Consider the following 23,639-nt stretch of genomic DNA (forward strand, 5'->3'; position numbering starts at 1 on the left):
TGGCGCCATGACGTACTACGGTTTTTAGGGTCTAGTGGTCTATCTTGTTCCTCTAGTACCTTTGGCCTCACCTGTCCTTGGATGGAGACGAAGGGGGAGGTACAGGGACAGATGTTGCATCTCTGCGGTTGCAGGGGAAGGTACTTGGGGAGGGGGTGGAGCTATCCCGCCCACATGACCAGCACCCTCACTCACAAAGGGGGCGGGCTTTGACGCTGACGGACAGCTCACGCACCCAATCACAGGGTGGGTAGGGGGCGTGCCCTGCCGCTGACGGACAGACATCCCCACGTGAGCGCTGACCGGGCCCCACGTGACAATGGGACCTGTGTCCGCGCGCCGCCGCCGCCCCGCTAGGCCTCAAAACGCGTTGGCCCCGGGCTACGGCAAGCGGCGGCGACTCAAGTGCGGTGCGGCGGCGAGGACACTCACCCGCGCCAGGTCCCGGTGAGAACCTCCCCCCGCCTGCGCGCGCTCCCGAGGGCGACATCACGTATGCGCGCGCACGCGACCTGGTCTGAAACTCCAAAGCGCGCGCCCGCGACAAGGTTTATGCGCGTGGACGCGCACAAGTGGGAATTCCCTCGTGTGTGCACGCGCATCAAAGGCTGTGCGCGCCCCCGGCTTTCCGTATTTGCACGCGCATCATACGCTGTGCGCGCCCCCGGCTTGCAGTGGGACCCCCCCGTGTGTGCACGCGCATCATACGCTTTGCGCGCCCCCGGTTTGCAGTGGGACCCCTCCCCGTGTGCACGCGCATATTGCGCTGTGCGCGCCCCCTGCGTGCAGTGGGACCCCCCCGTGTGCGCCCCCGTCGTGCAGTGCCCCCCCCCCGTGTGGGCACGCGTATCATACGCTGTGCGCGCCCCCGGCGTACAGTGGGCCCCCCCTCCCCGTGTGTGCACGCGCATCATACGCTGTGCGCCCCCTGCGTGCAGTGGGACCGCCCCTCCCCGTGTGTGCACGCGCATTATACGCTGTGCACGCCCCCTGCGTGCAGTGGGACCCCCCCCTCCCCGTGTGTGCACGCGCATTATACGCTGTGCACGCCCCCTGCGTGCAGTGGGACCCCTCCCCGTGTGTGCACACGCATCATACGCTGTGCGCGCCCCCGGCGTGCAGTGGGACCCCTCCCCGTGTGTGCACGCGCCAGTATGAACAGCCCGCGGTGCGCGCTCCCGTGTCCATAAGCTCAGTCAGTGTTCAGCTTCCCAAGCGAGACTGTGACTCGCCAGCAGTGAGTGTCGTGTAGTGCCGTGTAGTGCCGTGCCGTGTAGTGCCGTGTCGTGTCGTGTAGTGCAGTGCAGTGCAGTGCCGTGTAGTGCAGTGCAGTGCCGTGTCGTGTAGTGCAGTGCAGTGCCGTGTCGTGTAGTACAGTGCAGTGCCGTGTCGTGTAGTGCAGTGCAGTGCCGTGTAGTGCAGTGCCGTGTAGTGCCGTGCAGTGCCGTGTAGTGCAGTGCCGTGCCGTGCCAGCCGCCCAGTGTGCTCACACACTGACTAGGCGGGTCAGCCAGTATCTCTGCTGGGTGGAACGAAAGGTGTGTGAGTTGTCACCTCCAGATTCAGGAAGTTTCTTCCCAGCTGCTATGAGGCAACTGACCCGCCCTGTCAACAACTAGGAGAGCGGTCCTCACCTCCTATCTCCCTCACTGGAGACCCTCGGATTATCATTAACTGGACTTTATCTTGCACTAAATATTATTCCTTTTATTCTATATCCATCCACTGTGGACGGCTCTATTGTAATCATATATCATCTCTCTGCTAACTAGTTAGTTGACAATAAACCAAACTAAAGGTGACGGGGGAGTGTGGTGAATGAAGCTGGGTGCTTCTCTTTGACCATTGCATTCGGTGCTCTGGATCGGTGAGACCATGGCAGATGAAGCTACTGCTTTGTCAAGCCCGTCTGCCATAGTCACTGGAGCACCTGGTTGATAGCCATTTCAATTCCCCACCCCATTCCCACATCACCTGTTTGTCCTCGCCTCCACTGCAAGGGGGGTGAGGTCAAATGCAAGCTAGAGGAAGAGCATCTCATATTCCTCAGGAAGAGCATCTCATATTCCTCAGCAAACCAATGGCATGAACATTAAATTCTACAATTTCAGGAAGTTTGGTCCATCTAAGCAACAGATCCTTCCACACATACTCTTTCCACCAGCATCACACCTCTTCTAGCTTTGTCCCCACCCACTCCATCTCCTCTCCCCTCGGTACCCATCTGGCCACCCCACCTCACTTATATAAGTCTCATTGTCCACCTTTTCCCATCAAATTCCAAAGTCTGCAAGCCATCGTTGCCTCCACCATTCATGTTCCATCATCTGCTGTTATCTCCATCCCTCTCCCACCTGACTCATAGGTTACAGGATTCGAATTAGACCATTCGGCCCATCAAGTCTACTATACCATTCAATCATGGCTGATCTATCTTTCACAACTCCAATTTCCTGCCTTCTCCCCATAACCCCTGACACCCTTACTAATCAATAATTTGTCAATCTCCTCCTTAAAAATATCCATTGCTGGCCTCCAGCCTTCTGTGGCAAATAATTCCAGATTCACCACCCTCTGACTAAAGAAATTCCTCCTCATCTTTCTAAAGGTACGTCCTTTTATTTTGAGACTATGGCCTCTGGTCTTAGACTCTCCCACGTGGAAACATCCTCCGCATCCACTCTATCTAGGACTCCACCCAGCAATCTACCCCTCCTCACGTGGATCCATCAGTCGTGTGCCAGCTTTTGCCCCAGCCCACTCACCTCTTCATATTGCCTGTCCCCTCCACTCTTTTAGTCCAGAGGAAGGGTCCCGACCCGAAATGTCGCTTGTCCATTTTCCCTCCACAGATGCTGCCCAACTGGCTGAGTTACTCCAACACTTTGTTTTTGTTCGTTCACACTGGAGCATGGCTTGCCCATGTGTTCATCTGTGAGACGTGTAGGACCGGTGGTAACTCCACCAAGTGGTTTAAGCATCACCTGTCAACCGATGCCCACTGTGTGCCATGTGCCACTCCAGCAGAAACCATAGAGAGTGTCCAGGAGTGCTCTACCCCTACGTAAAATGTTTAGCAGCCTTTACTGAAAGTCAGTGGTGGTGCATAAAACCATTACACAATCCAATAAGGTTTCTGTGACATGAATAATGGGTCAAACAGTTTTTGTGGAAAGTTGATGTCATAATAAAAATGATTATAAATTTAGCTGTGTAATTTCACTTTGGGACATCCTGGACTATTTTTAGAACATAGAACAATATAGCCTTCGGCCCACAATACCAAAGACGTACAGGTATGTAGGTTAATTGGCTGGGTAAATGTAAAAATTGTCCCTAGTGGGTGTAGGATAGTGTTAATGTACGGGGATCGCTGGGCGGCACGGACTTGGTGGGCCGAAAAGGCCTGTTTCCGGCTGTATATATATGATATGATATGATATGATATCTGTGCCAAACATGATGCCAACACCCACTCTTATTCCCAATGTTGGGGAGTCCAGAACCAGGGCCACAGTTTAAGAATAAGGGGTAGGCCAATTAGAACGGAGATGCGGAAAAACTTTTTCACACAGAGTTGTAAATCTGTGGAATTCTCTGCCTCAGAAGGCAGTGGAGACCAATTCTCTGGATGCTTTCAAGAGAGTTAGATAGACCTCTTAATGCTAGTGGAGTCATGGGGTATGGGGAGAGGGCAGGAACGGGGTACTGATTGTGAATGATCAGCCATGATCACATTGAATGGCCTACTCCTCCACCTATTGTCTGTTGCACCTGCTCCACATCGCTCCATTTTTCTTTGAGTAAAATTAAGATTTTAATGCAGAGGTATAATGGAAAAATTTAGACAGAGATAAGCTAGAAATTGCGACATGTGAACTCTGACAAGAACTAACCCTGTACTCAATTTTTCAGAGTTCTTGAAAGTGTGAAACACAGTGATATGATTCATTCTGAAGAGAACTAAAAAGAATATTTTTCAGTTGTTGACAAGGTAATCTAATAGTTACTTAGATAGCATGTGAACTATTCAGTGTGGTTTCTTAAATGCCAAATAGCATATCTGGGTGGAACGAAAGGTGTGTGAGTTGCAAAATAGAGTATCCAGCACTGTGTTTTGCTGAAGAATCCAGAAAAGCAGTTTCTTTAGTCAATGTGTATCAAAAACTCCCCTTCAAGCAGCTGGCAGCCAACATTGTCAAGGGTGTTTTTCTGGCAATTCCTTGTGCACACAGAACACAGAGTTCTGGAGTAACCGTAACTGTCAATGGCATTGCCATCTCCACGTTGCCTCCCATCAATATCCTGAGTTTACCATGGAAAAACACCCAGCTGGATACGGTGGCTGCAACGCAGGATCACAGGCCGGGCATGCTGCAGAGGGAGTAACTCAGCTTTTCCATCACTCATAGTGGCACCGATCTAGAGTGTGATGATCCCGAATGAATATAGCACCAACAACAATCAAGTAGCTTGGCACCGTTCAGGATGAAGCAATCTGTCCATTCAATGTCCATTCCCTTCACTGGTCCTCCACTGCACTCTGATCATCTGCAAAACGACAGATGGGTTTCTTGCCCAGACTACTCCCAACCCGGCAACCTTCACTGTCATGATACACAATTGTTTCTTGTGCATAGAAACCATCTCTGTTCTTTCATTGGTGCTGGGTTTAAATCCTGGTACTCCCTCCTCAATGATACAGTGGGAGCACCTTCACCAAAAGGACTAATGGATCAGCAATGTTCCTCACCACCATCTTTTTAGGTTTATCGTTGTCACGTGTACCAAGGTACAGTAATATAATGAGAGATAGAGATAAATCCATCTCAGGAATCAATTCCTTCCCTCTATCATAAGTGCAGGTGGTTCTGCTAGAATCTGAAGAAGGGTCTTGACCAGAAACGTCACCCATTCCTTTTCTCCAGAGATGCTGTCTGTTCAGCTGAGTTACTCCAGCATTTTGTGTCTACCTTTGATTTAAACCTGCATCTGCAGTTCTTTCCTATACATAGGTTTGCTATAGTGTGTGTTTCCATAAAACTAATTAGATATAACGCAATTAATGAACTAGGGAGCACTATTTATATTACATGGGTGAAATTGGTTATAATGCGATTTTGATTGGGAATTAGAGAACTTCTTAAGTTACTTTGGAAATTGACAATCGAATGAAAACAGTACAGGGGAAAAACAGTTTCCATGTAACCTCCTTGCAGTAAACAGACCCCATTGTTTCTTGAGAACACAGTCTGCCCATTTCACAGCGAGAAGCTGTTGAAATTGATAAGCACTCAATTTTATTGACATGATGATACTCTTATTAAACAATGTAACATACAAACATTCGGATTTTTAGCTTGCAGTAACAAAAATAAACTTACTGCTTTCCAAAAGACTTTTATTTTTTGAAAATCATGCGGAAAAAATAAAATTGTTACCATGAGACCAATACTTTATGCCGATAATCCTCTTTTCCCCATTGACACATTTGTTTTTATAAAATGATTTTCCAATAGCATGATTTTCATCAGACCTCATATTATCTTTGCACTAAATTAAAAAAATAAAAATAAAAACCCACACTGCCCTGTCTCTTACACTTTAGAAACCAATTAATTCATCTCATTTATTAAAAATAATTTAAGACAAGCTGTCGAAAATGGGAAAATGAAAAAAGAAAAAAAAAATGCAGCAGCAGCTGTAAATTTGCGATTTTGATAGAAGATACAGCATGGAAACAAGCCTTTCGGCCCACCAAGACAACGCTGACCATCTAACACCTGCTCACACTAGTTCTGTGTTATCCCATGTTCTCATCCTCTCCCTGCACACTAAGGGAAACCATAGCATCCAAAGGAAATCCATGTGGGTCACTGGGAGAACATGCAAACTCCACACAGACAGCATCGGAAATCAGGATCGAACCCAGGTCTCCAGCTTTGTGTGGCAGTGGCTCTACCAGCTGTGACATTGTAATGCACTATGCCTGTAAAAAGAGGGCCTGCTGAGGATATTCAGCATCTCCTTCTGTCACCCCACCATCCAGAAACACGAGCAGTCTTTCTGGAGGAGTGCAGGTTACGTGCATTTCTTCCTGCCCAGTGAAATGATTTAATGTACATAAGTCATGGGAGCAGAATTAGGCCATTTGGCCCATCAAGTCTACTCCGCCATTCAATCATGGCTCGAACATAATGTCAAGATATAACTTTATTTTCTGGACAAATTACCTGCAATCGAACTACTTCAATCATCTTTTGCACAATTCTATCTAATACTGTCATAATTCACAGATTTAAAACTTTAACAAGTTTTTTTTAAAGTGTTAGAACTATGGTTACTGCTCCCCAAAGTTCCCCTCCGTGACATCTCAAACATTTGCCCTGTCCTGTGTTCCAAGAGTAGGTCAAGCTTTGCCCTCTCTAGTAGGGTCCTCCACACATTGTCCCCATATATTCCCTACAGGTTTAGAGAGTCATAGAGTGTGGAAATAGGCCCTTCGGGCAAACTTGTCCATGTGACAATATGTCCCATCCACACTAGTCCCACCTTCCTGCGATTGGTCCAAATCCCTCTAAACCTGTCCTATCCATGTACCTACCTAAACATTTCTTAAACGTTGCAATATTACCTGCCTCAACTATCTCCTCTGGCAGCTTGTTCCATACACCCACCACCCTTTGTGTGAAAAATTTGCCCCTCAGGTTCTATTAAATCTTTGCCCCCTCACCTTAAACCTATGGTTCTTGATTTCCTTACTCTGGGCAAGACTCTTTACATCTACCCGATCTATTCCTCTTATGATTTTGTACACCTCTCTCTATAAGATCACCCCACATCCTCCTGCGCTCCGAGGAATAGAGTCCTAGCCTGCTCAACCTCTCCCTATAACTCAGGCCCTCGGATCCGAGCAACATCCTTGCACTCTACGCCCTTTCCAGCTTGACAACTTCTCCATCCTGGGAAAAAGTATGTGACTGTTCACCAATCACCTTTGTGATTTTATATAGCTCTATAAAGTCACCCCTTAGCCTCCTATGTGCCAGGGGGGAAAAGTCCAGACTGTCAGGCCTTTCCTTATAACTTAAGGGCTCCAGTTCCAGTATCATCCTTAGGATTTTTTTCCTCCCGTTTCCAGGTAAAGGACATATACTATAGTAATCTACGTTTGTCTCAACCAATCTTTTAGTCACCACATATCTACAAAGGTTTTTCTGATTTTCATGTTCACTGCAAGTTTACTCTCACACTCTATGTTCCCCTTCCCATCAAACTCCAACAATAGTAGAAACAAAGAACTGCAGATGCTGGTTAATACAGAAAAGGACATAATGCTGGAGTAACAGCAGGTCAGGAAGCATCTCTGGAGAATACGCTGGAGTCTGAAGAAGGGTCTTGACCAGAAACGTCACCTAAACATGCCTACAGCATCTACCATCTGCATGATAAATTGTAGCAATTCTCGGAGGCCCTTGATAGCCAAATAGACAAAGGCTTAAGGTTTAGGTTTATTATTGTCACTGTACCTCGGTAGCTTTGTTTTGCATGCTATCCAAACAGATGAAATATACCATTCATAGATATAATCAGTTGCAACTTGTACAATTGGTAGAGAATGCAGAGTGCAGAATATATTTTGTAGCACATCAGTTCCATAGACAAAGTCCAACTTCCACAATGAAGTAGAGGTGAATCGGACAGTACCCTAGCCTGTAGGACCATTCATAAGCCTGATAACGGGGGAAGAAGCTGTTCATGAATCTGGTGGTGCGCATACAAGCTCTGTATCTTCTGCCCCATGGGAGCAGGGAGAAGAGGAATGACCAGAGTGGAATATCTTTGATTATTTCAGCTGTTTTCCCAAGGCAGCGTAAAATGAATCAGATGCATAAGAACACCACAGTCTCCTCAGTTTTTCTCTAAGTCACTCACTGTCAAGACCTGGAACTGTTTCACTGTCCTTTTATTCCCAAATCCTGAAGCAGCCACTAAAGAGAAATAGGATTCCTTCAACACCTTTCTTTGAATTTTGTAACGATGTTAAAGAACGTAAGAAATAGAAGCCGTGCAAGAAGATGGGGGATGACCTAACATATGATTTCTCCAGCCCATACCACTATTCAGTAAGCTGAAGGCTGATCTGATCTTCACATCAGTCTTACTGTTCCTTCCTCCCCTCGAGACCAACCATCTGCATGTAGTGGAATTCCAGCACCACAATCCTTTGAGATCGCTGGACCCCTTCAATATTCTTTGATGACAATATGTGAAGCACCTTGTTATTTAATGCAGGTTCTTGTAAAATGTCCTGTACAAAAGCAAAACATCATCCTATTTACAATTGTAGCATACGTTGTATAAATATTCTCATTTAAAAAATTAGATCTAACCATTATATTTTACTTCTTTAATACCTCTTGAATCTGTTTTACTTGTGACGGACACAAAATGCTGGAGTAACTCAGCGGGTTAGGCAGCACCTCTGAAGAAAATGGATAGGTGACGTTTTGGATCAGGACATCCTTTCCGAAATGTCACCTATCCATTTTCTCCAGAAACACTGCCTGACCTGCTGAGTTACTCCGGTATCTTGCATCCATCCTTGAAATAAAGCAGCATCTGCAGTTCCTTTTTGTTACATTATATCTGTTTTAATTGTGTTTACTGAGTTTAGTTTAAAGCCAGCATGGAAACAGGCCCTTCGGCCCACCAAGTCCACACCTACCATCGAGCACTCTTTCACTCTAGTTCTATGTTATCCCACTTTCTTATTCACTCCCTACACAGTACGGACAATTTAGAGCAGTGGTGTCCAAACATTTTTCAAAGAGGGCCAGATTTGATAATGTGAAAATACCCAAGGGCCGATGGCCCCCCGCCCCCGAACCTTTAACTAATGCGCTCCCCCCCCCTCCCCGAACCTTTGTTTAACTAATGCGCTCCCCCCCCCCCCCCCGGACCTTTCTTTAACTAATGCGCTCCCCCCCCTCCCCGGACCTTTGTTTAACTAATGCGTTCCCCCCTCCCCCTCCTCGGACCTTTGTTTAACTAATGCGCTCCCCCCCCGCCGACCTTTCTTTAACTAATGCGCTCCCCCCGGACCTTTAACTAATGCGCCCCCCCTTCCCCCCGGACCTTTAACTAACTAATGCGCTCCCCCCCCCGGACCTCGCGTCTGACAATCCGCAGATCGGGCAGCGCTGACCATCGGGTAATGTAGTCACTGTCGCCTCTCCTGCTGGGGGGGGGATGCGGCACCCACCCGACTGACAGGAGCGCCTGCCAATGAGCGTGCGGGGTGAGGAGAGCTCAGCTGCTGCTCTCCCGTTCCCCCCCGCACGCCCTCAACCCTGCCGCCGGGAAGTGTAGTCGCCGTCACCTCTCCTGCTCGGGGCGGGGGGGTAGGTCGGGCAGCGCCGACCGCCGGGAGGTGTAGTCGCCCTCTCCTCTCCCCTCTCCCCCTACCTTCATTCTGTTAGACAGTGCTGGCGGGCCATAAATAATGCATTTTAAGACGGAAGCTGCGGGCCATATAAAATCTGACCTCGGGCCGCGATCGGCCCCCGGGCCGGACTTTGGACATGTCTGATTTAGAGGGTCAAATAAACCTCAAATCTATACTTCTTTGGGATGTGGGAGGAAACTGGAGCACCCGGAGGAAACCCACGCGATCACAGGGAGAAAGTTCATACCACACACAGACAGCTGTGTCAATGTGCCGCCCAGTGTAGTGTAGATAACCACAGCAGTCGCTGGGTTAGCAGTAGATATCAGTCAACTTAATGATTAGCACCTTGATTAGTACGGGTGTCAGGGGTTACGGGGAGAAAGCAGGAAAATGAGGTTGAGAGGGAAAGATAGATCTGCCATGATTAAATGGCAGAGTAGACTTGATATGCCGAATAGCTTCATTCTGATCCTAGAACTTATGAAATCAACAAATACACCTCCATCGCCCACAAGGAAAGTCTCAAGGCTCTTCCATGAACAGAAATCCAACCCGGGTCTGTGGTGCTGTGAGGCGGCAGCTTCACCAGCTGCACCACTGTGCTACCCTATAGTCGGGGAAATGTTTTACTCAAATATTACATTCAATAGATTTAATAGTTAGACTAGAATTCAAGCCATTTTCACTTTCATTGTGTTCATATATATTGTTTTCATTCTGATTTCAGATCAAGATTAATTTCAGATTAATTTATCAAGATGCCGTCTCACGGTAAACTTGTAGTGCCTGATGGCTTGAAAACTCTGCTGGAGGCATTAGGCAGGGCTGTGGTGCAAGACCAGCCTGACAACATCCAAATGTTTGCCTCTTCGTATTTCATCGAGTTGTTACAATTTCGAGAAGGTTTGTATCTTGCCTTCATTTACTTTGTTGTTGAGTAAATGTAATAACGTCAATTGTAGTTGAAATTACAACCACTGCTACAAGGGTGGTTTTAAACTAAATAAGGGGGGGGGGGGGGGTGTCAAATGGGATAGTCAAGGATGGAGTTAAAGGGAAAGAGAGTAAAGGGATAGTTAATGACCCCAGAATTAACGGGAAAGAAAGCACACAAAGGGATAGGAGAGAATGGCCAAGTGTAATAGGGATCGATGTGAAGGGTGAGATGAGTAAGGAATTAAAAGTACTGTATATGAATGCGCGATGTATAAGAAGTAAAGTAGATGAGCTTGAGGCTCAGTTAGAGATCGGTAGATATGACATTGTGGGGATTACAAAGACGTGGCTGCAGGAGGATTGGGCCTGGGAACTTAATATACAGGGTTATAGATCCGATAGAAAGGACAGGCAGGTGGGCAGAGGCGGTGGGGTAGCTCTGCTGGTGAGGGATGAAATTCAGTCCCTTGCGAGGGAAGACATAGGGACTGACGAGGTAGAGTCACTGTGGATTGAGTTGAGGAATTGTAAAGCCAAGAAGACACTAATTGGTGTTATCTACAGACCTCCAAATAGTAGCCTGGATGTAGGGTGTAAGATATGCAGCAGGAGTTAAAACTGACATGTAAGAAAGGTAATGCCACTGTGGTGATGGGCGATTTCAATATGCAGGTAGACTGGGAAAATCAGGTTGGTTCTGGATCCCAAGAAAGAGAGTTTATGGAGTGCCTCCGAGATGGATTCTTAGAGCAGCTTGTAATGGAGCCTACCAGAGAAAAGGCAATTCTGGATTTAGTGTTGTCCAATGAACCAGATTTGATAAGAGGTAGTGATCAGAATATGATTAGTTTTAATCTGCAATTTGAGAAGGAGAAGGTTAAATCGGAAGTGTCAGTGTTGCAGTTGAACAAAGGGGACTATGAAGGCATGAGAGGAGCTGGCCAAGGTAGACTGGAAAGGGATCCTAGCAGGATTGACGGTGGAACAGCTATGGCAGGAATTTTTGGGCATAATCCGGAAGACGCAGGATCATTTCATTCCAAAAAGGAAGAAAGATTCTAAGGGGAGTAGGAGGCAACCCTGGCTGACAAGGGAAGTTAGGGATGGAATAAAATGAAAAGAAAAGATGTATAACACAGCAAAGAGTAGCCGGAAGCCAGAGGATTGGGAAACTTTCATAGGACAACAGAAGGTAACAAAACGGGCAATACGGGCTGAAAAGATGAAGTACGAGGGGAAGCTGGCCAAGAATATAAAGAAGGACAGTAAAAGCAGAAGAGTTGAACAGGTACTTTGGATCTGTCTTCACTAAGGAAGACACAAACAATCTCCCAGATGTACTAGAGGACAGAGGATCTCGGGGGGTAGAGGAACTGAAATAAATTTTCATTAGGCGAGAAATAGTATTGGGTAGACTAATGGGACTGAAGGATGATAAATGCCTTGGGCCTGATGGTCTGCATCCCAGGGTCATCAGAGAGGTGGCTCTAGAAATAGTGGACGTATTGGTGATTATTTTCCAATGTTCAATAGATTCAGGAACAGTTCCTGTGGATTGGAGGATAGCTAATGTTATCCCACTTTTCAAGAAAGGAGCAAGAGAGAAAAAGGGGAATTACAGACCAGTTAGCCTGACCGGTGGTGGGAAAGATGCTGGAGTCAATTATTAAAGAGGTAATAACGGTGCATTTGGATAGCAGTAAAAGGATAAGTCCAAGTCATCCCTGGGTTTTATGAAAGAGGGAAATCATGCTTGACTAATCTTCTGGAATTTTTTGAGGACATGACAAGTAAAATGGATGAAGGGGAGCCAGTGGATGTAGTGTATCTAGACTTTCAGAAAGCCTTTGATAAGGTCCCGCACGGGAGATTGGTGACTAAAATTAGAGCACATGGTATTGGGGATAGGGTGTTGACATGGATAGAGAATTGGTTGGCAGACAGGAAGCAGAGTGGGAGTAAACGGGTCCTTTTCAGAATGGCAGGCAGCGGCGAGTGGAGTGCCGCAAGGCTCGGTGTTGGGGCCGCAACTGTTTACCATATATATTAATGATTTGGAAAAGGGAATTAGAAGCAACACCAGCAAGTTTGCGGATGACACAAAGCTGGGTGGCAGTGTAAACTGTGAAGAGGATGTTAGGAGGTTGCAGGGTGACTTGGACAGGTTGAGTGAGTGGGCAGATGAGTGGCAGATGCAGTATAATATAGATAAATGTGAGGTTATCCACTTTGGCGGCAGAAACAAGGAGGCAGATTATTATCTCAATGGAGTTAGGTTAGGTAAGTGGGAGGTGCAGCGAGACCTGGGTGTCCTTGTACACCAGTCACTGAAAGTTGGCGTGCAGGTACAGCAGGCAGTGAAGAAAGCTAATGGAATGTTGGCCTTCTTAACAATAGGATTTCAGTATAGGAGTAAAGAGGTTCTTCTGCAGATGTATAGGGCCCTGGTAAGACCACATCTGGAGTATTGTGTACAGTTTTGATCTCCTAATTTGAGGAAGGACATCCTTGTAATTGAGGCAGTGCAGCGTAGGTTCACGAGATTGATCCCTGGGATGGCAGGACTGACTTTTGAGGAAAGATTGAAAAGACTAGGTTTGTATTCACTGGAGTTTAGAAGGATGAGAGGGGATCTTATAGAAACGTATAAAAATATAAAAGGACTGGAAAAGCCAGATGCAGAAAAAATGTCCCCAATGTTGGGCGAGTCCAGAACCAGGGGCCACAGTCTTAGAATAAAGGGGAGGCCATTTAAAACTGAGGTGAGGAAAAACTTTTTCACCCAGAGTTGTGAATTTGTGGAATTCTCTGCCACAGAGGTCAGTGGAGGTCAAATCACTGGATGGATTTAAGAGAGAGTTAGATAGAGCTCTAGGGGCTAGTGGAATCAAGGGATATGGGGAGAAGGTAGGCACGGGTTATTGATTGGGGACGATCAGCCATGACCACAATGAATGGCGGTGCTGGCTCGAAGGGCCGAATGGCCCCCTCCTGCACCTGTTTTCTATGTTTCTATGTAACATATATTTTTAATGGTGAGTAAAGTACAATTGGATTTATTGTTTATTGTTTCTATTTTCATTAGGGAACCCATCACTTGATATATGTGACCTGGTTAAAATGTTTCATATGAGCAGAGGTAAGAACAACTGACTAATTCATTGAATGGAGAGTAATCAGTTCCTCTAGTGACACTGCTGAATAATTGTACTGTGGGTGTGTTTCACTCAATTAAACAGTATAAATTTATAATTATTAAAACTGCACTTACAATTTAATGAATCGGCGGCACGGTGGCGCAGCGGTAGAGTTGCTGCCTTGCAGCAAATGCAGCGCCGTAGTCTCAGGTTCGATCCTGACTACGGGCGCCGTCTGTACGGAGTTTGTACGTTCTCCCTGTGACCTACGTGGGTTTTCTCCGAGATCTTCGGTTTCCTCCCACACTCCAAAGACGTACAGGTTTGTAGGTTAATTGGCTGGGCAAATGTAAAAATTGGTCCTAGTGGGTGTAGGATAGTGTTAGTGTGCGGGGATCGCTGGGCGGCGCGGACCCGGTGGGCCGTAAAAGGGCCTGTTTCTGTGCTGTATCTCTAAATCAAAAAAAAAAGCATCAAAAGATTATCATGGTTCAAAGCAAATTTTTAGAATGATCTATTCAGTCCCATTTCTTTGGTCTTTCTATGAGGATTTGCAAATTATTTCCCTCAATCACCTACCCCTTACCTTGTTTTGAAAGCTCTTATATATTATTTTCAATAAGGAGTGAGTTCCAGAGTTGCTTCTCACATTACTCCTGTGACATTTGCCATGTTACTTGATTATTTTTGTCTGAGCATTGAACCTCTACACGTGGGAACAGGTTTTCTACACTTTTCTTATTTAAAGATATGATCTTGTATTCGTTTACCATTCCTCTTCTCCTCAATCCTCTTTGCTATAGTCTAATCTGTAAAATGTCCAACAGTAGAACATATCTGCTTTCAAGGAATATTTTTCTATTCCTATGAATAGGAAAAGATGAGAGATGGAAAATCAGATTTTGAAAATTGTCATCAGTTTTTTTTGATGCCTTCATACATTGTTATGACCACTCTGTTACCTTTTAATGTGTACCTGTTGACAGGTACCCTCAACTCCTTTCAATTTATCTTAATACACTGAGAGCATAGCAATTTATATGTGGATTTTAAAATCAATGTTACTTGATCAAAAGTGAAAAACGCACACCTGCAAGCCTACAATGAAACCAAGATAAACATCTTTGTCTGCAAATTATCCAAATCCCTCCATTCCCTGTACTTACATGTGCCTATCTGAAAGCCTCTTAAACACCACAGTTTTATCTCCCTGCTCCATCCACCACCCTCCACCACCCATGGCAGCGCGTTTATCTCCCTCCACCACCCATGGCAGCGTGTTCTAGGCACGCATCACTCTCGGTAAAAAAAACTGCCGTACAAATCTCGTTTAAACTCCAATGAGTTTGGTCTCATACAAACTAGGTATCTGGCAAACATAATTTTTCAAGTTACTTTGGCATTTTCAGACAAATTGTAGGGATGAAGAAATTTACAGTATTGAGATAATGACATTTCATATCGGGGCCCTTCTTCAGACTGAAGAAGGGTCCTGATCCAAAATATCACCTATCCAGGGATGCTGCCTGACCTACAGGATTACTCCAGCACTATGTGCCTTTTTTTGTCAACCAGCATTTGCGATTCATTGTGTCTACAATATTAAGTTCCTCTTTTGATATATATTTTCCATTTAGTAGTATTTTCATATTATTGACATGCCTAGAATTCACTTTCAGACTGCAATTTTATTGGAGAATTATGCAGTTAGTGTCCTTTCTTTCTGGAGAGGAATAAGAACAATTTCTGGGTAATTTGGCCTCACTCTGGAATATTACAGGGGAACCTAAGCCACATTGTCCTACCTGTCACAAGGATCAAATTTTCAGCCTTTATTTTTGGTTCAAGTTTTTGGCAAAATTGGGAATATGTGTTCATTAAACAAAACGTTTTGCTCCCTCCATAAAGTGAAACCAGGTAATAATAACAATTACAGCCCAGTTCAGGGGGTTGTCTTAATTATTTCTTTAACAGTACCTTCATTTTCTTTTAAGTTTTAACAAATATTTTTTTTCTGCCTGTTTCCACCCACGTTTCTATTCTTTGGACCCACGCATCCCAAAAGGTACTGGCATGGCATTAGTCAATATGAGCACCTTGAAAGCCAGGGTTACATTCTTAAAGTAAAATGAATGAAAGATGTTAATTAGTGTAATTTCTCACATTATATCAGAGAAAGAAGGCTTGCAGGTGTGCGTTTTTCACTTTGGATCAAGTAACATTGATTTAAAAATCCACATATAAATTGCTATGCTCTCATTGTATTAAGATAAATTGAAAGGAGTTGAGGGTACCTGTCAACAGGTACACATTAAAAGGTAACAGAGTGGTCATAACAATGTATGAAGTAGAAGATGGTGTAGAACATTAGTTTCTACTCGCTCAGGTCATGGCAGATCCTTTACTTCAGCACCACCTTCCTGCGCTCATTGCACATTCCTTGATTCCCTTCATCTCTCAGGGCACAGACAGAAATCTAATCCCTTTCCCTCGAACTAAACCCTGCCTTTACCCATGGTGATACTTACCTGAAACTGCAGAAAACATGCTTTTTGCCTTAAAATTTGAATTTTTGGGCTAATTCGGTGTAGCTTTTCATAAGTCCAATCCACCACTGGAAGTTGTGCCAAATTTACAGACAAAAAAAGGATATAGAGTTCCGCTGAACATAATCTACAAGGATGATCACAATATTGAACAGTTACAATATCAGAAAAGTTTGAAGAGGTTGAGGGGGAGCGTGAGGAACATGACCTGATAAATATCTGTGAAATAGTGAAGGAGTTCAAAACAGTGACTTTCTCATCGGCAGACAGATCAATGCAAATAGGCACGTTTGCTCCTCGATAGCTGTCAACACAGAAGCAGCTCAGGGCTGTGTGCCCTAGTCCCTATATGCCCATGACTGTATAGCAGAAAGTTCCAACATCATCTCCAAATTCGGCAACAACACCAAGTTGTTGGATGAATTACGGGTCATGATGTCAGAATGTAGGAGGGAGAGATTGATCATCCGATTGAATGGTGCCAAATCAAAAACCCACCCTCTCCCCTGACAAATTGGCCCGCCCCCTCCCCTGACATCTCCAACTACATTCTATCTTTGTCCCGCCCTCTACCCTAACATCTGTCTGAAGAAGGGTCTCGACCCGAAACGTCACCCATTCCTTCTCTCCAGAGATGCTGCCTGACCCGCTGAGTTACTCCAGCATTTTGTCTACCGTTGATTTTAACTAGCATCTGCTGTTTTTTTTCCACCTACACTTCCTCAACTAACTTGCTCTCAACATCAGGAAGACCAACCAGCTGATTGTTGACTTTCGAAGCAGGATGCTGAGGATCCATGAACATCGATGGGTCTGTGGAAGGGAGAGCCACAGTGGGAGGGAAGTTCCAGGGTGTGACTATCTCTGAGGATCTGTTCTGGACCTAGCATATTGGTGCAATCATATAGAAAGCCTATCAACCCTCCACTTCCTTCGAAGATTGAGGAGACTCAGTATGTCGACGAATACTCTCTTGAACTTCTCAGGGATATGGTAAGGAATCTCATGACTGGTTGCATTATGGCCTGGCTTGGCAACACGATCATTCAGGAATGAAGATGATTATAAAAAATGGTAGACACTCCCCGGTCCATCAAGAATACTGACCTCCCCACCATCGAATAGATCTATAGAACGCGCAGCCTCAACAATGCAGCTAGCAGCATCAAAGACCCACACCACCCTGGCTGTTCTCTCATTTCATTCATGCCATCGGGAAGAAGGTATTGGAGTCTGAAAATCATGACCACCAGTTTCAAAGAATAGCTTTGAACAACAATCATCAGGCTCTTGAACACTACACAACATTAATCTCAACTATGAACTATGGACTGTCTTTGGTTGCAATAAGGATTTGCCTTTTTTTGCACTTGTATTGGGTTATTAATTTATTGAATTTTTGATTATTATATATGGGTATTATTTTTGCAGGCCTGTTATTCTGCTGTTAGTGAGAATTTCATTGTTCCATTATCAAGACATATAACTATTAAACTATTGACTTTTGACAGTATGAGTAGAGAAGGTTTCTGTGTGAGAAAGACTACAAATTAAATCATAAATGTTACAATTGCTCGTCAAGCCTCAGATCAACTTTAACCGAGAGTGGTTATAGGGAGAGGTTAGACATGCTGGAAGTGTATACCTTTGATTGAAGGAGACTGAGGGATAATCCTGGAGAGGTGTGTAAAATCATGAGTGGTACAGATAAGGTATTTTTCCTGCAGAAAGTAGTTTTTCCCAGGATAGGTTTAAGGTGAGAGGGGAAAAGATTTAATAGGAACCTGAGAGGCAACTTTTTTCACACAGCGGTTGGTGAGTGTATGGAACAAGCCACCAGAAGATGTAGGCGGGTACAATAACAACATTTGGACAGGTACATGAATAAGAAAGGCTTAGATGGATAGAGTAACTCGGTTGGCATGGATGAGTTGGGCAAAAGGGCCTGTTTCCATGATGCACGGCATGAATATGGAAATAGCTACTATAGGTAGTTAAGATCAGCAACATAGGGATATTATGGATGAAGAGATATTGAGGATTCACTATGCATGACTGTTCAAAAATTAGATTTGACCAAGTAGAATAAGGTGAAATGAGGAGCTTATGAAGCTTATTGCAGGAACTCACATTTGGCCAAATGGCCTGTTACTGTATTGTAACTTCTACTTAATAAAATAACAGAAGAGGGAAGGAATATGCTTCAGCATATACATTTCCAGTAATTGAATTGATTGAGTTATACCACAATAGTTCTTTTGTATTTACACCGTATGAAAACAAGATGGAAATTGTTTGCATAATGCACCATATTTTTTTCCTGTATAGCATTATCCTTTCTAGTGATGAGGAATTTGTATTTTATCTCACAGATAATTCTGTATACATACTTTTATACTCTCTGAAGTACATTAGCACACAATTCCCTCACTGCTGTCTCTAAAACAGGAAAGAGTTTTATATTTCTCACTTGCCACTTGAAGGGTTTATACAGAGAATTCCTGATTCCTATATATGTTTGTTTGTGTATCCACTGATATAAGTGTTAGTGAAGAATATTTGAAAGAGAAAACTTCTCCTCAGCCCACTAACTAGACTGCTTGGCCCCACTCAGAATACTGGGGCTCCAAACGATTACGAGGCACTGTGCAGGAAAACTATATTCTGTTCAAAGGAAAGAATACACTAAATCCTCTTGGGATTTCATGAATTAATAAAGACATAAGTGAACAATTGACAGAATGGAAAGACACCTATATTTAAGAGACAGTCAGCTGACATGTGCATAATAAGAGAATATGTAGGGATTAGATTTAAATATTATAATGATAGTAATGGAATCCTGAAATGAAATTATCAAGGGACATAAAGCAAATTATGAAAATATTGTACAGATACATCAGTACAAAAAGGTTGAAATGGGAATAGGGTAATTAAGGATAGACTGGAAAATGCCATTGACAATGATCGGGAAATGTCAGAAATATGCAATCATTAGTTTATTATCCAAATAGATCAGATATACCATACATGATTGTAATTACGTGTGGTATATGCTATATCTAATCTGTTTGAAAAGCATGTAAAACAAAGCTTTTCACTGTACATGTACATGTAACAAAAATAAACCTGAACCTAACGATGACATATTTCTGGCATTTCTTTAGAATTTACCAGCAAGGCACAATGAAATAAATAATAAAATAGCAGGAAAAAGGAGATACCCTGGACTTGCCGGGCTTTGTCCTGCCCCTCCACTCTTCTAACTTTCTCTCCCCTCATCTCTGTAATCAGATTGAAGGGTTCCGACCCAAAACTTCACCGATCAATGTGCTGCTTGACCCGCTGAGTTATTCCAGCATTTTGTGTCTTTCCTTGGTAAACCAATAGTTCCTGGTTTCTATATTATACTTGTTTAGTTTCAAGTTTAGTTTAGAGATACAGTACAGAAACAGGCCCTTTGGCGACAAATATTTTTTTCTGCCTGTTTCCACCCACGTTTCTATTCTTTGGACCCGCGCATCACAAAAGTTGCTTGATCAACGCTGACCAACGATCCCCGCACACTAGCACCATCCTATGCACTAGGGACAATTTTTTTTTTTTTACTGAAGCCAATTAACATACAAACCTTTACATCTTTGGAATGTGGGAGGAAACCGGAGCATCTGGAGAAATCCCATGTGGTCATCAGTACAAACTCCACACAGACAGCATCCGTTGTCAGGATCAAACCCAGGACCCCGGCACTGTAAGGTAGCAAGTCTACCGCTGCACCACTGCGCCGCACTGTACTTGCTGTAGAAATGCAGAGTTTAAAATCCCTGAACCAGACAGGGTACATCTATGCATTTTAAAATAATATACAAAGGTGTAGTGCCAGAGGAATAGTGGATAGGTAATGCAATACACATTTAAAGAAGAGGGTTGGAATACAATCTGGGAATTATCGAGTAATACATATAGACCAAAAGTAATGGAAATGCTGCTAAGGAAAAGCATATTAGAATGCCTAGAGATGGAAAATATAATTTAGACCTGATAAAAGTATATACAAGAGAGGCATAGATAGGGGGTAGGCAGTCAGAATTGTTTTCCCAGGTCTAGCAGTCAAATACTAGAGGGTAAAATCTTGGCTTCAATCAAACTTCCTCAAACTCAATTGCAACAAATCTGAAATCATCATCATTGGTCCAAAAACGCTCACCAAATCCACCCAAAACTTCATCCTCAACATTGATGGTCTCCCAGTATCCACCTCACCTCACATCCGGAATCTTGGAATCATCCTTGATCGAACCCTCTCCTTCGACAAACACATCAAACACATCACAAAGACAGCCTTCTTCCACCTCAAAAACATTGCCCGTCTCCGTCCATCCCTCTCCTCTACAGCTGCAGAAACCCTCATCCACGCCTTCATCACCTCCCGTCTGGACTACTGCAACAGCCTCCTCTATGGCGCACCCTCAAAAATCATCAATAAACTTCAATACATTCAAAACTCCGCTGCCCGTCTACTCACACACACCTCGATCCGTGACCATATCACACCCGTCCTTTATAAACTCCACTGGCTCCCCATCCCCCAGAGAATCCAGTACAAAATCCTCCTCATAACCTACAAAACCCTCCATAACCTGGCCCCATCCTACCTGACCGACCTCCTCCACAGGCACACTCCCACCTGCACCCTCCGCTCTGCCGCTGCCAATCTCCTATCCCCCCACATCCGGACCAAACTCAGATCCTGGGGGGACAGGGCTTTCTCCATCGCTGCTCCCACCCTATGGAACTCACTACCCCAAACCGTTAGAGACTCCTCCACACTCACCACATTCAAAACATCGCTGAAGTCTCACCTGTTCAATACTGCCTTCAACCACTGAAGGTCACCTCACCTTCTGTCTCCTTTCTCTGTTCATTTATTTATTTACTTATTTATCTATTTATTCATTTCCCTATGTTCTCAAAATCTCTGTAAAGCGTCTTTGAGTATATGAAAAGCGCTATATAAATAAAATGCATTATTATTATTATTATTATTATTATAGCTTTAAGATGAAAGTAGCAACATTTAAAAGAGATATGCAGGGCAAGGGTTTTTACACAGACAGTGCTGGATGCCCAGAATGAGCTGTCGGGGCTGGTAATGGAGGCAGATATGATAGTGGCTTTTAGATAGATACAGCACAATGTGGGACAAAAGGTCTGTTCCTGTGCTATACTTTCTATGGTTTATAGCAGGAATAGGCAGCATGGATTTCAAAGGAGAAAAATCTTGTTTGACCATCCTTATTGACTTTTTGGAGGAGATAGTGTTGAGAATAGACTATGGTAATATTGTTCATGTAATTTATTTAAATTAACAAAAGGCCTGAAGTAAGATACCCCAAAATAGACTTGTACAAATGGTTAGAAAACATTTAGATAAGAGACAAGTAGCAGAATAGAATGCTGGTTGGCTTCAGGAGAGAGAGCAGAGTAGGAGAAAGGTTGGTTATTTGCAGTGGCGAAGATATCACAGATCAGCACTGGGACCACAGTTAATCACAATTTACATGAACAATTTAGTCTCTTGAATCTGATATTTCTAAATTTGTGGGAGACACTATATTAAGGACAGTCGTCAACATTGAGTAACAGGATAGAAGAACGAAAGGATCTTGGAGTACAAAAACCCCAATAATTAAAAGTTGCAGAAATTTAAAAAAAAAATGTAAATACTGAAAATCTAGAGTGAAAATAGAAAATGCAGGAAAAAATCAGCAGGTCACACTACATCTCTCTCCCAAAATTGCATGACCTGTTGAGATTTTCTAGCAGATTTTGTTATTATTTGAAGTTGCAGCAAAGGTGAATAGCGCCTTAAAAAAAATCAAATACTAAGATTTTTTTCCAGTGGGAAAGAGTCGAAAAGTAGGGGATATGTTAAAATCATAGCTCGTTTACACCATGCTTAGTAACATAGAAACATAGAATATAGGTGCAGGAGGAGGCCTTTTGGCCCTTCGAGCCAGCACCGCCATTCATTGTGATCATGGTTGATCATCCACAATCAGTAACCCGTGCCTGCCTTCTCCCCATATCCCTTGATTCCTCTAGCCCCCAGAGCTCTATCTAATTCTCTTAAATTCATCCAGTGATTTGGCCTCCACTGCCCTCTGTGGAAGAGAATTCCACAAATTCACAACTCTCTGGGTGAAAAAGTTCCTTCTCACCTCAGTTTTAAATGGCCTCCCCTTTATTCTATGACTGTGGTCCCTGGTTCTGGACTCCCCCAACATTGGGGACATTTTTCCTGCATCTAGCATGTCCAGTCCTTTTATAATTTTATATGTCTATAAGATGCCCTCTCATCCTTCTAAACTCCAGTGAATACAAGCCTAGTCTGTTCAATCTTTCCTCATATGACAGTCCCGCCATCCCAGAGATCAATCTCGTGAACCTACGCTGCACAGCCTCAATTACAAGGATGTCCTTCCTCAAATTAAGAGACGAAAACTGTACACAATACTCCAGATGTGGTCTTACTCCATTACTCCAGATGTAATGCATACAGTTGTGCTGCCAATTGTATAAAACGATAGAGAATGACGAGGGAAGATAAAGGAATGAATAAACTGAATGAGAAGTGGACAGGCACATGGAGAGGTGCTTTTCAGATAGGCCTTTGACAAGTAGTCCACTTTAGTCTTTAGACATTATAGTCAGAATGGCAGTAAGGGAAGTGGTATGTTCGTTTTACAGGATGTGAGAGATCAGGGAAGCTTTCAGCGTATGTAGTGACTATGCCTTTGGCATCCAGCTACGTCTCCTGACTGACTGAATCAAGCTCTCAGACAACTCTCAGACTCTACCGGACCGAGGCCAGACGACAACTCTCAGACACCTCTTCCTACTTATCCCTGGACCATGACCCCACCGACAAACACCAGACCTTTATCATCAGCACCATCACGGACCTCACCATTTCCGGCGATCTACCCTCTAATGCCTCCAAACTTATAGTTCCCCAGCCCCGCACGGCCTGAATTTACCTCCTACCTAAAATTCATAAACAGAACTGTCCCGGCAGACCCATTGTCTCTGCCTGCCCATGTCCCACCAAACTTATTTCCACCTACCTCGACTCCATCCTATCCCCCCTGGTCAAATCCCTCCCCACCTACGTCCAAGACACCTCACATGCTCTCCGTCTCCTCGATAACTTTCGGTTTCCAGGCCCCCACTCCCTCATCTTTACCATGGATGTCCAGTCACTCTACACTTCCATCCCCCACAAGGATGGTCTCGAAGCCCTCCGTTTCTTCCTCGACCGTAGAACCAGCCAATCACCATCTTCCAACACTCTCCTCCGCCTAGCAGAGCTGGTTCTTACCCTTAACAACTTCTCCTTTGACTCCTCCCACTTCCTCCAAACCAGAGGCGTAGCTATGGGCACTCGCATGTGCCCTAGCTATGCCTGCCTCTTTGTCGGGTAAGTCGAACAATCCCTGTTCCGGACGTACACTGGCCCCATCCCCGAACTCTACCTCCGCTACATCGACGACTGCATTGGTGCTACCT

General features: G+C 44.4%; 1 long non-coding RNA gene across 1 annotated transcript; it reads left to right on the forward strand.

Annotated features, from left to right (window-relative positions):
• Positions 1 to 309: 309 nt before the first annotated feature.
• On the forward strand, positions 310 to 18,333 carry LOC144592843 (uncharacterized). Its single transcript, XR_013547182.1, has 5 exons — positions 310 to 447; positions 3,916 to 3,994; positions 10,179 to 10,354; positions 13,473 to 13,526; positions 16,818 to 18,333. It is a non-coding gene; the product is annotated as an uncharacterized LOC144592843 (long non-coding RNA).
• The last annotated feature ends 5,306 nt before the right edge of the window (positions 18,334 to 23,639 follow it).

The sequence above is a fragment of the Rhinoraja longicauda genome, chromosome 4, assembly GCF_053455715.1.
Source record: "Rhinoraja longicauda isolate Sanriku21f chromosome 4, sRhiLon1.1, whole genome shotgun sequence".
In the NCBI taxonomy this organism is placed as follows: domain Eukaryota; kingdom Metazoa; phylum Chordata; class Chondrichthyes; order Rajiformes; family Arhynchobatidae; genus Rhinoraja; species Rhinoraja longicauda.